Source organism: Rhodamnia argentea, chromosome 5 (genome assembly GCF_020921035.1).
Source record: "Rhodamnia argentea isolate NSW1041297 chromosome 5, ASM2092103v1, whole genome shotgun sequence".
Taxonomy (NCBI): Eukaryota; Viridiplantae; Streptophyta; class Magnoliopsida; order Myrtales; family Myrtaceae; genus Rhodamnia; species Rhodamnia argentea.
The window spans coordinates 21,662,546-21,670,392 of NC_063154.1; the positions used below are offsets into that span (position 1 = coordinate 21,662,546).

At 40.0% G+C, this 7,847-nt stretch overlaps 1 pseudogene; it reads right to left on the reverse strand.

Annotated features, from left to right (window-relative positions):
- Positions 1-496: 496 nt before the first annotated feature.
- On the reverse strand, positions 497-3,666 carry LOC115737168 (annotated as a pseudogene).
- Between the last annotated feature and the right edge of the window lie 4,181 nt (positions 3,667-7,847).

A 7,847-nucleotide genomic window follows, 5' to 3' on the forward strand; every position in this document is an offset into this window, starting at 1 on the left:
AGCAAACCAACCTAGTACCAAAATGCCGCCTTCGAAAGCCATAAGCTGGTCCTAAGTCACCTTCTTCTCGATCTTCCAGACCAAGTTTAAGATAGACAGGACAAATTTCATCAAGGTAATGAAAAAAAAAATAACCATACATATTTGCTTCTCATGAATCGGATGCGAAATGGTCAAGGTAGTCTCTAGATGCATTGCCATCCGATATAAGAATGCCCTTTTCCCTGAAGAATCTGTCGGAAAATGGGCATTCTCAAATTAGTCTTATGGAGTCATCCCAACATTATATCATTGAATTGCAACTTCAGCAACCGTGTGTATTCTCTTTAAGCATCACAATTTCCCAGCTCAAGTTCATGCAGTCACACTGCAGTAAAACATGCATAAAGGGCCTATTGATCAACAAGCATCATTGTCTCTCAAAATACATGTTTCACATTCTCAAGGGTGATATTTTATAAACATGACTCTTACTTGGGCGATGATTCTTACTGCAGTTTCATCTTGTAGGTCCAAATGATACATTCAATGTTCCTCGGCTGATGATTCTTACTTGACACTAACAGGATGTTGTTTCATCGGACATGACATAAAGTCTCTGTATTTCCTGGCAAATATGTCAATCAGTTTTCGTAGTCAGCTAGGTTAAGATTTTTACAGGTTGTCTTCGTGATCTAATTTTGGGAGGAGACATGCTTGCTTCAAATCTAAATTAAGAGCACATGCGCACTTGATAAGCATGGTTTCCAATAGATATCTTCCTGAAGAGTATGATGTGCACTTGATAAGATGGTTTCCAATGAATATCTTCCTGCAAGATACATGGCAAAACATATTAAACTGGTTTTGACCAAAAAGTGTGGTGGAAGCTGAAACATAAGTGGTCTTATTAAATGGTTTTACTGGTAATTACTTCACACCAAAACTAAGCCAGACAGTTCTACAGAAAGAGGTGGAAACTTACTCAACAGTAAAAGGTTGTAAAAACTCATAATGTCAAAATGTTTCAAAATTTCCCCCAACAAATTAGGAATGCTCTGCTTGAACTTAGGAACGAGTAGGATATCAAGCAAAACATATGAAATAGCAAAATTAGTAGGAGAATGCGATTGCTTTAATGGTCAGCCTAGCACGCACTCCCAATTGATTAATCAAGGGGAGCAGGGGTAGTAGTAGTACTGCAGACAGTTATTGGACAAATGCTGTTACAGTTGAATAGTTAAGGCTGAAAATGCAATCTCTTATTTCTTAAAGTGGAAGTACAAGAATAGTTTGCAATTAACCTATACATTCCATTAAGATGACAGACAGAGTTTACAGAAAAAGAAAAATTCATTTGCTTTATAGCTTGTGCTAGAGTTCAGAACTGTGGGAAAATGAACAGCGATAATTTAAAAAATGCAAGCTCTGCAGAAAAAATGACCTTGGCATTTGTAGAACAACTTATGAACCACAAGAGTTCTTCATTGACTCCATACCAAAATGCTTTTGCTAAAACCAATCAGTAATGATATCTCAGTCAGTAGACTTTCGAATGAAGGCCTTCCACTTCTGATGAATGATTTTCACAAGAAGAAGATAATGAAGAGATAGACCAGCTTGGAGCAGCACTCCCTAGTTGTCAAAAGAGGTAAGTTCTTGCACAGATTTAACCTCATCTGCCAGAAAGAGAATAAACAGAGTGATTCCCACTGGATAGAAGAGATCTGCCAGATAGAACGTAATAGCTGACAAGATATTCAGGGTTTACAAGACACCTGGCGTCCAAATTTCAGTTCGTTTCCAGTTTCAGCCGCCTTCCTTTGGAGTGCCATCCAACAGTACATCTTCAAGTAATCTCAGATACGGGCACTCTTCATGTCTCTGAAAAATCATGTTCAGCAGAAGGGCAAAATTCTTGACCTCAAACTTAACAGAATCTGTCTTACCATTGAAGATCATAAAATTTTTCAGAGGCAAAAATCCACTGCAGAACATCCTACGCGGACATAAGTAGCTATTGGATGTTGTTTTCAATAACAGGAAAGGACGAGTACCATGGGTGAAAGACAGATGTATCAACCGTGGGCAAAAAAGTGTCAAATTCAACTGGTGTCTCAATTTCAGTTATGTGGATAGCATCACATCCAGGACCATTGAGAGCTTCCCTGCACCAAAAGAGAAAGTTACTAATGGGGGAAAGAGAAGAACCCATATGCAACTGTAGTTATGAACAAACGTTGTGATACCTCCGGCCACCGCCAATGACAAAAACTTTCTCAGTTGATAAACAATAAGGAGATGAAGCCAATAAATCCAAGGCAGTACACATGCTTCCACATAATCTCTGCAGTAGCAATATCAAAACTCCTACAATGACTGAGAACAACATTGAGGTGGCCAGGTAGAGGCCTATGCTCAGCAGGAATACTTTCCCATGTTGTTCTACCCGTTATGACTGCATTCTTTCTCCCAGGATCAATTGACCAGAGAGTAATGCTCTTAAAAAAGTTGAGATCACAGGGCATCCTCCAAGGAATTTTTCCATCCTTGCCCATACCCATATCTCAAGTTGCAGCAACAACTTGGTAAGTCCTTTGGGAATCAGATGGAGTCCCATTGCAGCTGCTGTTAGAAAGGGTCACTGAGACTTCACCGGCCATTACAGAACTCAAAGGCTGAAAACAACCAAAAGATAGCGGCTTGAAGTAAAGGCTGCACAGCCAACTTCTTTGGAAGTGTGGCAGAACCTGAAAACTGTTTATAAAGAAGATAGCTACCATTAGATTAGAAATGCAGATAAATACGACACCAGCAGAGAAGTCATATCTTTAAAACCTAAAAAGAACAGTTGAAAGCCTGAAAAGCTGTAAGGTATTGTTGTAACAAAAGCATCCCTGAAATCCATGACACTAGCAGCTGAAAAATATGGCCACAGATCATTACATCCAAAAAAAGTGGTGCACGTTCATGAAATACAATAAATCAACCAAGATGTACAAATCATCAAACATAGAAAGCCTCCTTGCTAAGCAGGACTTCTCCTGCATCACTTGCACTTAACTCGACACCATGGTGGAAAATTTCAAAATCCTAGTGCCTCTCTTTTGGGATCACATAAAGGCAGTAACCATATGAGGCGAAGATTCATCTTTCAACTTTCAGGCAAAAGCATCTGTTTGAATAGTCCTCAAAATTATTTCTCAGAGGGATCAATTTCAAAGATCCCATCAGCGGGAACAACATTTTCAGAGAGCAAGATGCAGCACAAAAGAGAAAGGAGAAACATTATGAAAGAGTCTTCTCCAGTTTTGTTGGATGATCACCATCCGTTATGGCAAAAAAATCAAGTAGGGGGACACTTACACCTACTGCCAGCCAATATCAACATCAAATTCTCACAGATCTTCCCATGAAACTCACTCTGAATGTTCCTAGTCATGGTACTTTCCCCCTTAACTCTATGCCAAGACCAAACAACAAAGATGAGCTGCGTAGATAATGGAACTGAAAAACCCAGCATTAAATACATCAAGACCGAACAACGGTTGAAAATGAAAAAAAGCAAATCGCTCCAAAGAAAAACAGAATGGGCTAACTGACATAAACCCAGAAAAATCCAAAACACAGAGCGAAATGCTCACCGATCTGGATCTGAACATCCAAATTTTGAATCCGCAGCGAAAGTGAACGTGCAGGAACAACCAATGGGAGCGACCTCAACCCGCTTTCACTAACAAGGAATGAGCAAAAAGTAAGGGCCTTTTTTCCCCCTTTCAGAACGTCATTCGTCCGGTTATAATAGACAAGACACTGGATAAAGCAAGATGACAAGCATGAAATACAACTTGTAAATCCATGCCTACTGTTTCCTTTATTTCTTCTTGGGCCACTAACAATGACTGGCTGAACACCACGCTAGTACTACAATTCTGACATGAAATGTGTGCCGGCAACCGTACTCGTCAGGAGCGCTCTGCCTCTTCCTCGACGGCGCAACAAACGGACAAATGCGACCACTAGAATCCTTTGCTTGAGCTTCTAGTTTTGATGATGCTTCTAGACTCTAGTCCGGGACACGTTGCGGTTGCTCCTTCCCCATCATACAGCAGGCCACGCTCTGCTCCTCACATGCAAGCATTCGTTTCTCTTCTCTCTTTTGCGTCAGGTGCGTAATCATCGTTCATAATTTAATCAACTCGTCGCACCTGCTCTCCTTTTCTGGGTCAACCGGGCTCCCTCTAACTTCAGCCAAAAAAAAAAAAAAAAAGAGAGATAGAAACACTGTGCGTAACACTTACCCTTTGGAGACTTTTAGCTTTCAGGGAGATTGCAGAAACCTTACGCGTGCCCACGTCGTATCTGATCACTTCCTTGCTTCCGAACTGCTAAATAACGAAGAAATATAGTCAAGAAGGAATGGTCTCCCGTGTGAAGGAAGAGAGAAGAAAGGATCCTCGCCTTAGTTCTGAGTGTTGAAGAATGAAGTCGGCAGAGAGATCTACACGGAAGGTTCACTATGGATTGGGCGCCCTTTTATCCACTGCAAGATCATTTTATTATGGATATACTTTCCTTTTTCGAAATGTTGAGTCAATGGTTACTGCATTGATACCATAATTCTTCCTCAGCGTCGCTCCTTTCAAAGATTGATTTCGCTAAAGAATATATTTTTCGGATCCTTAATTATATTTGGATCCCGAAATTATAACTGGCAATCTTTCCTTTCACCAGACGTCATAATATCAAAGATGCAAATGTTCCCCCTTTAACTTGACGCGTCTTCCAACCCAAAAAAAAAAAAAAAAAAAACTTGACCCATCTACCATTTAAAAATCTTTTCAGGATTGCAATTGATGCGTTCATACTTCATAGGTGGAATAGAACCCAGATCTGTTTGCATGCTTGAAGATGCTTCTAGATAGAGGGCCGATGACCCTCGCCCAGGTCTGTGATAGGATCGTGACCCTAACCCGGTTCTGAGAGAGGGTCGTGGCCGGCCCTAGTCGTGGCGATGGCAACCCAGCCGACCATTGTTGACACCCCACTGGCGGGGCGACGGCCATAGAAGCCTGTATTTTATTTATTTATTTATTACTTGGGTTTTTTAATAGAAAAAGAAAAAAAATCAACAAAAATAAAGCATGAAAATGCCCTAGACTAGCCGGTGAGGTAATGCCTTTTTTTGAGATTGATATGTCTATTTCATACCTTTATTTAAGAAAATGACGGCACATCAGATTTTATTTGAAATAATATCCACTTTATGCCCTTATTTTAGAAAATAAGAGCATTTTGAACCTTTATATAGAATCTTTCCAAAAGATACAAGGAGAGAGAGAGGGCAAGGGCAATGGGCAAGGGTTGCCGCAACTTGTAGAGGTCACAATGAGTGCTTGCTAGCCATCCCACAATGTGGTGAGTAGACCTATCAAATGGATGGATCGAATCGGGTCGAAAATGGTCCAACCTTATTGACCTATTTAACTCGTTTTGATCAATTTTCATACAATACAAATCTAGTGATTAATACCCGACATATTATTAAAAAACACTTCAATATTAAATCCGTCGACTAGCACCGCCAGCCCCGCCGCGCCGTCCACCGCGCCGGCCGGTGACCGGACTTTTAATTTGTTATGTAAAAGAAAGAAAAAAGAAAAATACAAAATTACAAATTAAAAAAAATCAAAAATCAAAAAACATTTAAAAATTGAAAATTGTTCAAGAGGCACATGAATGAGTTGACTCAATTAATGACCTTCATAAGCTAAATATGTTGTAAATGGGTTAAAATATGGGTTTATTTTAACCCATTTACAACCCTCATATAATTAAGTTTACAACTCAAATCCATTAACAACTCATTTATTAAAACTTGACTAACCCATATTTGATCCGTCTCATTGGGTATGGATTAAAATATGAATTTTCAACCCATTTTGACACCTCTAGTGGTGAGGTCTGAGTCCTTAAAGGTCATGGAATCACGTTGTACTTTTGTAAAATCCAGTTTTTTTTTTTTTTCAATTTTCTGGGCTGGCCGTGTTATTTAGTCTCTAGTTAACTCGTTGTAGGAAGTACTACGAAGGAGCTGAAATTTGACCAGAAAGACGACTGATCTTGGCTATCTGTTTTCAATCAACTTCCCATTGAATATCTTTGTATAAATTTAATGGAAAGCAATATGCAGCAGCTCAACTCTCACGAAAGATGCCTAATTTTCGTCTCTCTCCTTGGGGGCCCTTCTTGAGTGATTGGAGTTTCCCTGGGGGAAGGATTGCCATTCTATGTGGAGTCATTATAGCTCCCGTGCAGATGTAGTACGATTACATCGAAATTTCCTGTTGCAGGACAAATCTTCATGGCATGAGCGAAGTATATATAGAGTGATCTAAGTATGTGTAATTTCCGTCTCAACTAAATGATGTGCCGTCGTAATCATTATAGTTCCCGTTCAACAATTCTTTTTCGTAACTTTATATAGAGTGATCTAAATATAGTTTGTTCACCATGTAATGAAGTTGTAGATGAAAGAGAGCTACAAACGCATTCGGTCGTTTCCCCCCTCGATTTATTCTGTGCTGCATGTTGCCATGCCGAACGATGTCAAACGCACTATTGGGCATTTTCACGATGTCTGCTCTACTTATGGGGTGTTCTACTGGTTCTTTCTATTCCCATTTCGGCAGATTTAACGGGGGAGGATCTGCAGCTGTTGTGGGCAAATCAGCTCACAAGGTTGACCAGCTGAGGAGTTCAGCAGAGGAAGAGTCCTTAAACAATGAGGTGAAACACACCATAAGGATGGGAACTCTCTTTTGATCTGTAAGTTGACGTTCTTGTCGCGACCCTCCCGGAAAATTTTGCATTGGTCATAAATTTCCCGGTGGTGAGAGGGTTAACGAGCCGATCCTTTTAATTTTTATAGGACCCCGGTTATCCGCGGGATCTTTTCGGGATCGCGGGTTTCTCCCAAGACCCATTACTCGAATCGCGATGTCGGGTAAAATTTCATCGAAAATCGAAATCGACCTTAGTGTGGTCGGGTGGCATGTGAGAGGTGTACATGCAATTTGGAGTCGCCACCGATCGGTTTATTGGAAGGTACGATCGGAAAACCTTACCGAGCGGCCGGGAGAAACCGTTCGGTTCCGCGAAAACCAGAGATTTTTGGGTCCGAGGACTTGGTTACGCCAAAATTCACATTGACGCCCTTTCGGTTACCGATGTTGAGTGATTTTCTAACCTACGAGTTCATGCAGATGCGATATCGGGTGAGGTAGGCCCTAACGGTTCTCGGTTTTTATGCAAATGGGATTTTTCTATCTAGACATTCACAATCGGAAAATTCAAAAGTGCAATCAAAACATTTAAAGTCAATCAAATCAAACGATCAAGATTCGATATATCTAAAAATGGCCCTATCGGCCCACACAAAAGTCAAATTTGAGTTTCGGGATGGTTTGGCAAAAGTTTGGGGCGTAAGACCCGGAAGGGTAGAATGGTCATTTTTAGGGGTTGGGACTCGAAAATCACAAAATCGGGATCAGGCCAGTTGAATGTGGCCATTTCCCATTTTTTGTAATTTTCTTGAATTTTTCTGATTTTTCTAATTTTTTTGAATTTTTATTTATTTATTTTCTAAAAAATAGGAATTTTCCGGATCGATGTGAATTGACCCTCGAAGTCTCGAAAATTTTCGATCCAGACTTTATGAGTCCCGAATCGATCTAGGAATTTTTAAAAAAATTTTTGTAAAAATCTGGGAATTTTTATGAATTTTCTAAGTATTTTTGTAATTTTTTGGATTTTTGGAAATTTCTTTTTATTTTTTTATTATAAACCGGACCCGGTCAAACCGGTCA